The following is an 8,198-nucleotide window of genomic DNA, read 5'->3' on the forward strand; positions in this document are numbered from 1 at the left end:
TTACACCAAAAGGTATGGTGTTCTTTGGATGCAACTCAGCTTTCTTTCTCCACCAAACACGACAAGTTGTGTTTCTACCAAAACTATTTTGGTTTCATCTGACCATATAACATTCTCCCAATCCTCTTCTGCATCATCCAAATGCTCTCTAGCAAACTTAAGACGGGCCTGGACATGGACTGGCTTCAGCAGGGGGAACGTCTGGCCCTGCAGGATCTGAGTCCCTGGTGGCGTAGTGTGTTACTGATGGTTCCTTTGTTACTTTGGTCCCAGCTCTCTGCAGGTCATTCACTAGGTCCCCCGTGTGGTTCTGGGATTTTTACTCACCGTTCTTGTGATCATTTTTACCCCACGGGGTGAGATCTTGCGTGGAGCCCCAGATAGAGGGAGATTATCAGTGTCTTGTATGTTTCTTTTCTAATAATTGCTCCCACAGTTGATTTTTTCACACCAAGCTGTTACCTATTGCAGATTCAGTCTTCCCAGCCTGGTGCAGGGCTACAATTTAGTTTCTCACGTCCTTTGACAGCTCTTTGGTCTTGGCCATAGTGGAGTTTGGAGTGTGGCTGTTTGAGGTTGTGGACAGGTGTCTTTTATACTGATAACCAGTTAAAACAGGAGCCATTAATACAGCTAACGAGTGGAGGACAGAGGAGCCTCTTAAAGAAGAAGTTACAGGTCTGTGAAAGCCAGAAATCTTGCTTGTTTGTAGGTGACCAAATACTTATTTTACACAGGAATTTACCAATTAATTCAGTAAAAATCCTGGATTATTTCCCCCTATTCTGTCTCTCATAGTTGAAGTTTAACTATGATGAAAATGACAGGCCTCTCTCATCTTTTTAAGTGGGAGAACTTGCACAATTGGTGGCTGACTAAATACTTTTTTGCCCCACTGTATATACTTCTACTTCTACTCACTAATAACAATAATACCAACAATATTAAAATAAATAGAGGACATACACATATACCCATGTGAACATATATAGATATATTTATACACACACATACATGTACACAGACTTACACACCAGTAAACTCCAGCTGTCCCCAGAAAACAAGTGTATATTTTCCTGTTACCTGTCTGATTTTACCTTCTATACTAATCTTTACATATATTTATGCAATTATACATTTTATATCCAAACATTGATAACATTTTAATCTAAACAAATTATATAATGATTGTGTTTACCATACAATGACATTGATCATATACTATCGTTAATAGCAGTATTAGTTCATACATGTTAACATAAATACCTACACACTATGAATATGCAAACACACTTACATAGAAATATACAAACATATGCGCATATATTCCCATGCATAAGCACCAACAAACATTCCCAAGCATACCAACATAAAATAAGAATAGCAATGAACCAACACAACTACTGTTTCTTTCTTCTGCTGAACATTTTTATACAACTAAACTGGAAGGAAACAGTTTTGTAGATCCTCCTCTCAGATCTTATTCTCCTGTAGATTTTATTTCTCTTTTATAACATCAGAAAACAAACATTTTGGAATCAAAACTGTAGTCTCTATATAGTAACATCACAAAAGCAACAATTGAAAGTTTTTTCTTCACCAAAGACAATCCCACAGATTAAAGACTTGAACAAAATATATTTATATATATATATATATATATATATATATATATATATATATATATATATATATATATATATATATATATATATATATATATATATACATATATATATATATATATATAATATAGATCAGAAAAACTTTGAAAGTTACTTCACATTCAAAGTTCATTTTTGTTTGGGGTTGTCTTCTCTTCCTCTATCTTCTCCTTGTAGAAGATGTTTCCATCCGACTGCTTCCTCCAGCTGAGTTTCACGTCTCCATTCACTCCCTGCTCCTTCAGCTTCTGTTTGAGCTGAAACACAGTAAATACAACAATGTGACTCCTGAAATGTTACTGAAACCTCTTCTCATGCCGAAGCTCTGTTTCAGCAAGAAACTGTTCAAAACATTTGTCATTCTAGTCTTCCTGTAGGTACAGTGTTTCAAAGATCAAAGACTGACTGGCATTGTCCCAAACAAGACAACCTAGTGTTGTATCATTATACGTATGTTCAACAAAACAAAACTTTATGACAGTTTTGGGGTTAACAGCAAAAACAGGCCCTCTAAAATAAGCCTAATATTTCTAAATATGGTAAAATTGTCTGATATTAAGCAAAGCTATCTCTCAAATGGGGTAAGAAACGTTTACTAGCAAATATTCTCTTCTTGAAAACACAGCATTTTTACTTTCTTAAAAATGAGTTTCTCCACTGCAGCATCAGCCTGTTTGCTGAGACTTGCTTTCAGTGTTTTCCATTCAGTTTGTTGCTATAAGATAAAAGTAAAAAATAACTTTAATTCATTATGTACTCATTCACAGAGCCCTACTGCACCTTGAGGAGCCCAGAGGACCCATGAGGGTCTTTTGACTTCAGTGCTTTTAACAAAATGCAGTCAATACTGCTCAGGCGAAAGCTCTTGGGAGTGGTGCTCAACAGCCAGCTTACAGCGTGGATCAACTGCCTCACCAACAGACCTCAGTGTATGAGGCTCCACGGTTGTGTCAGTGGTCTGCAGCACTGGAGCTCCACAGGGAACAGTGTTAGGCCCTTTTCAAGTCAGGCTTCACTTGCATGCAGATGTTCTCAGATGAAACAGCCATCGTTGGGAGTATATCAGATGAGAACAATGTGGAATATAGAAAAGGCACCAAGGACTGGTGTGAACATTTACATCAGTGCCTCCTAGTGAAATGAGATGGTGATAAACCTTCATAGGAAGACTGCAGAGATGATTTCCAGAGAGTGAACATTGAGAGAGCGGATGTGTAAAAATACCCGTTTGAGCACATTACCAATAATGTACACGACCAGGTAAAAGACAGTGTACCCATAATTAACAATGTTGCCAACAGGAGCAACCAGCCCAGCAAACCCCAACCCCACGCAGCCTGGCAGCAGCAGCAGGACCACCCCCGCCACCCATCAGCTGGCAACAGACAGAATATGTGTGCTCATGATATTTTTCTCACCTAAAAACCCAATCAATTGTTAAAAACAAACATGATTTACCTGATTCAACATGTGTTCAAGCACAACGGGGTCCTTCAAGTCCAGAGATAAGGGTTTTGTCAGCTTCAGCCTCACCACTTGCTTTCGAACAGCTTTAGAATCAGAATCAGAATCAGAAAGAAGTTTATTGCCAAGTAGTTAACACACACAAGGAATTGTGATTGGTGCAATACAAAAGAGCAAATAATGTTAAAAGAAAAAATGTACAACATGTTGGTTCTAAAGTGCCGGAGTAATGAGTCTGTACAGAGTTGACCTAGGATGTGCGTTAATGTGACGCATAAGGTCAGAAGTGGAGTCTTTACGTTAATGTAACGTAGAGTGGGGTGGGGGGGACAGTCTGTGGTAGACGGGGGAGAGGGGGGACCGGGGCCTTGTTGACGACGTGTCCGTTTGTCCGGGGTGGGAGGGGTCTGCCACAATCTTTCCTGCACGCTTCAGGGTCCTGGAGGCGTGCAGGTCCTGGAGAGATGGGAGGTTGCAGCCAATCACCTTCTCTGCAGAGCGGATGATACGCTGCAGCTGCTCCTGTCCCTCACAGTGGCAGCAGCGTACCAGACGGTGATGGAGGAGGTGAGGATGGACTCAATGATGGCCGTGTAAAACTGCACCATCATTTTCTTTGGCAGGTTGAACTTCTTCAGCTGCCGCAGGAAGTACATCCTCTGCTGTGCTTTTTTGATGAGGGAGGTGATGTTCAGCTCCCACTTGAGGTCCTGGGTGATGATGGTCCCCAGGAAGCGGTAGGACTCCACAGTGTCTGCTGGAGAGTCACACAGGGGGAGGGGGGCAGGTGGGGCTGCGTTCCTCCTGTAGTCCACAATCATCTCCACTGTCTTTAGAGCGTTGAGCTCTAGATTGTTCTGACCGCACCAGGTCACCAGCGGGTCCACCTCCCACCTGTAGGCGGACTCATCACCATCAGAGATGAGTTCAATGAAGGTGGTGCCGTCCGCAAACTTCAGGAGCTTGACAGACTGATGACTGGAGGTGCAGCTGTTGTGGTACAGGGAGAAGAGCAGAGGAGAGAGAACGCAGCCTTGAGGGGATCCGGTGCTGATGGTCCGAGGGTCAGAGACATGTCTTCCCAGCTTCAAATGTCAGACAGGAAGTCTGTGATCCACCTGCAGGTGGAGTCATGCACCTGCAAACAGGCCTTGGCTTTGGTTTTAATGGCTTCCTTAAATTGTTTTACTGCTTCACCAATGAGTAAACAAGAATTCAGCATCATCTCTATATTTAGAGGAGGGTCTTTTTTATCTTCATCTCCATCCTCTGCAGTCATTTATGTTCTTTAACTTTTCTCACAGATAAAATGCTTCTGGCAACAAATTATTAGAGGAAAGGTACAATGGCGAAAATTTAGGTCTTTATCTCTTTATGTGACACTACTTGACTCAAATGTAACCAAAATGTGTTGTTGTCATTTTAAAAGAATAATGAGATTATTGAAGGCTGTCTTCACTGGTTTCTTCACTTTTACATCTCTGTAAAGCTATTACTGTAATGCAACGGTTTTAATACTTTCTTTTGAATGTGGAGCCACTTGTTACTCCGGAGTATTGTTTTTAGGCATATCTGAGAACAAAGGTATAGACACTCTATTCAACATTGATTTTTACTAAAGTTATGATAGAAATGAGAATTCAGAAGTTTTGCTATTGAAATTAATTCTTGGAGGTGTAACCAAACCAGTTGATTAATTTCAATCACAGCAACAGCTCTGTTGTAACATACTGAATGAAGAGTGAAAAAATACTAGAACCAATGTATTTTTAGATGTGCATTTCATTTCAGTTTTATCAGAACTATATATTATTTTTTTCCAAGATGGTGTTTGTATATAAGATTGTGTCGAGCTGAGAGCTGTCTGGTTGGTCTCTGGTGTATCTACAAACTAAATACAGCTGAACACAAAACCAATCCTGACTTACTGTAATAGGTTGTTTTAGGGGAAAATCCCAAGTTTAAGCGGCATAAACATAAGAAAAAACAAAGTGAAAGATGTTTCAAGATAGATTTAAAAAAAACATTTCCATAAAAATATCCAAACATGGCTTGAAGGAGAAGATGAACATAAACCAGGAAGATCACACAAGGACCTGACAAAGGACAGTAGAAATCAGGAGGTGTGCACACACTGAGGTAAATAATGCTGCAGATTAACTGGTGCGTTAAAGAACCGCTGCAAAACTGGAGAAAGGAGCAAAACTAAAACAAATAAACAGCAACACAATAGGGCCTTTGCACTGTCAGTGCTCGGGCCCTAATAAACAGCAACACCAAACCTGCAGACCACAACACTTACCTCTGTAGCAAATAAATGCTCTCTTGATGACACAGTTCCCATCTTCCCATTTCCCAGAGTTCTTCATGCCTGCTGCTGCACATGTGTCATTCTTTCCTGAGTTATCTGGTTCATCTTTATTCCAGTTCATTGATGAGAGTTTAGTTCCATCCGACCACTTCCAGGAGTCTCTAAAAAGACCACTCCAGACATATTCACCTGCAGGTATCACACCCTTTATCTTCTGGTTCTCTATCATGTTCCTCACACTGGCCAGGTCTGTGTGGTGTTCTCTGCAGTAGTGCTGAGCGTCGGTCCAGTTCATGGTGATGTTGATGAACACAAATGTCACTGTCTGCCCTGAAAAGTGAAGAGTGAAAAGTGAAGTCATTTTTGTACTCGGAAAACACTGAGGCGAACCGAAGCAGAGAATCTAAAAAGCTTTGGTGGATCTTTGAAACTATAAAATCCTCACCTGTGACATCAGCACACACTGGTTTATTGACTGCAAAACAAGGTTTATCATTCCAGGCTCCAGAAGGGCTCATTTCTCCACAGTTTTCCTTACCACCCTGATTATTTGGCTCCCCACTTTGCCAGTTTGTGAACTCTGTCTTCTTTCTGTCAGACATCGACCACCTCCAGCTGTTCACGTCATTGTACAACCCGATCCAGACCAGCTGAAAGAAAAATGTGGTAGTTTCTCACAGCTATATATATATATATATATATATATATATATATACATATATATATATATATATATATATATATATATATATATATATATACATATATATATATATATATATATAAAAAAGTCAAAATTAAAGAAGAAAAGGTCAGTTTATAAAGTTAGGAGTGGACAGAAACAACTGAATAATATTAAAAATCAAATACATATCAGAAGATCATGTGCAGCTGCTGACATGGATATGGCATGGAAACATGGATTTTTTTCACTGTCGGCAGAGAAGGTGAGACGTTCACCTTTGAACTGCTGACGGAGTATTACAACCCAATCGTTCTGACCCAACTACTTTGCATTCTTTCAGCCAGTAAAACACAATCTGTTTGTGTCTGGGACGGTTTGGCTAAGCTGGGTGCAAATCTTTGATTTTTTTATTTTTATTTTTGTCAAGGTGCTGAATGCACTACAAGAAGGACCATCAAGTCCCAATGTGATTTTCTTGTTGTCGTCTTTTTTTGGCTGTCTGTGTTTATACATTCATTCACCAGATAAACATTATCAACCTCATTATCCTTCTGACTAACATGAGTTGACTTGAACAGACTTGTGACAACATAGACCAGATCCCCCCAGACTATCTAAACGGACCCTACCAATACTTTCATAAAAGTTGAATAAAATGTTCAGTCTCATCAAGGCTTTAAGTGACAGTTGATTTGGACACAGCTTCATTGGCCTCTGTGGTAACACTAATTATCAGTTTACTGCAAACAGAAACACCTTGAAATGATTGTACAAAGGAGGATGCTTCATAAAATGACCTCTACACAGACCGCTAGAGGAGATCCTTCAGACCTCTACAGGAGAACAACTAGAATCATTTTTACTCTGGAATGTGCCTTCAAACAAAAGAGACATGAAGGTGAATTTACTTGATCGCCTTTCAATTTGCTTATCAGTTGGTTCAGAATCTTCACATCATCCATGGTTTCTACAGTAATCAGGTCTGTGTACTTTTCCCTGCAGTAACTCTGAGCCTCGGTCCAGGTCTTCTCTTCCTTAACATAATGGTAGTGATGAGCAGCGAGGGAGGAGACAAAACACAACACTGAAGAGACACACAAGAACATGGAGGTTACAATACAGATAAAGGAAAGAAAAGTTTAAATATGTATTGTTTTGGCAGTAAAAGCAGTTCAAACCTGAAAAAGGTTTATTTTAGTATTGTTAACAGCGATAAAGGGAAAAACTACAGCGTAACAGCAAAAATTGTGTTTAAACTTCTCACAATTCTATTCATATTTAGGATATCAGAATACATCCTACAATTTTCTACACAGACTTATTCCTATTCAGGGTCATGGGTTTCTGCTGCAGGTCTTTTCCGTCTAAAGGGCAAGGGTACCCCCTGGACAGGTCACCAGTCCATCACAAACAGTCTACAGACAAACTACCACACACTCACATTCAGGCAAATTAGAATCACCAAGTAGCCTGACATACATGTTTCTGGACTGTGGGTCCAGTACTCTGGTGGGAGGACCGAGAGTACTGGTAGAAAACCGACACAGGAAAGAAAATGTAAACTCCACACAGGAAATCTTCTGCTGAGATTTAAACCATCAAAATAATTGACCAAAGTAAACACTCACCGAATGTAGCAGTGATGCAAAGTAGAACTTTTTCCATCCTTGTATGTTCCCTGTTTCCCTCTGTTGCTCTGATGCCAACATTGAGCTGCTGAAATGACCAACTTTCATCACTTACATGCAAAATTGATGTGGAACCTATTTGCATTTGAAGCTACAGCTACATAAAAAGTCACATATCACATGACGAGTGTTCCTAAAACTCACACTATACAAAGCTTGGAAACTTGTTTGGTAGAGGGAGTAATCCATGTATGCAAAAATAATTTTAATTGCAAAATTTTTATCACACACAATGGACAGCCTCTGTTTCTAAACAGCCATGAATTCCTTGCACAAATGCACCTGATTCAAATTAATGGTCACCATCAGCATGTCATCAAGGTCTGTTCACGACACAGACATTTTGTATCAGGGTGTGCTAAAGCCAAGCAACATCTAAAACATGC

General features: G+C 39.9%; 1 pseudogene; it reads right to left on the reverse strand.

Annotated features, from left to right (window-relative positions):
- Positions 1-7,809, reverse strand: part of LOC133456213 (macrophage mannose receptor 1-like) — a 33,860-nt pseudogene extending 26,051 nt beyond the window's left edge.
- Positions 7,810-8,198: the final 389 nt, after the last annotated feature.

The sequence above is a fragment of the Cololabis saira genome, chromosome 12 (assembly GCF_033807715.1).
Source record: "Cololabis saira isolate AMF1-May2022 chromosome 12, fColSai1.1, whole genome shotgun sequence".
Classification (NCBI taxonomy): Eukaryota; Metazoa; Chordata; class Actinopteri; order Beloniformes; family Belonidae; genus Cololabis; species Cololabis saira.